Source organism: Procambarus clarkii, chromosome 18 (assembly GCF_040958095.1).
Source record: "Procambarus clarkii isolate CNS0578487 chromosome 18, FALCON_Pclarkii_2.0, whole genome shotgun sequence".
Lineage (NCBI taxonomy): Eukaryota > Metazoa > Arthropoda > Malacostraca > Decapoda > Cambaridae > Procambarus > Procambarus clarkii.
The window spans coordinates 42,610,379-42,610,658 of record NC_091167.1 but is presented as its reverse complement, the minus strand read 5'-3'; positions in this window follow the sequence as shown (position 1 = coordinate 42,610,658).

Genomic DNA, 280 nt, shown 5'->3' with positions numbered 1-280 from the left:
GCAGATGACGCAAAATTAATGAGAAGAGTTGTGACAGACGAGGATTGTAGGATCCTCCAAGAGGACTTAAACAGGCTGCAGAGATGGTCAGGGAAATGGCTACTGGAGTTTAACACCAGTAAATGTAAAGTTATGGAAATGGGATCAGGTGACAGGAGACCAAAGGGACAGTACACAATGAAGGGGAACAGCCTACCTGTAACGATTCGAGAAAGAGACCTGGGAGTGGATGTGACACCTAATCTAACTCCTGAGGCACATATAAATAGGATAACGACAG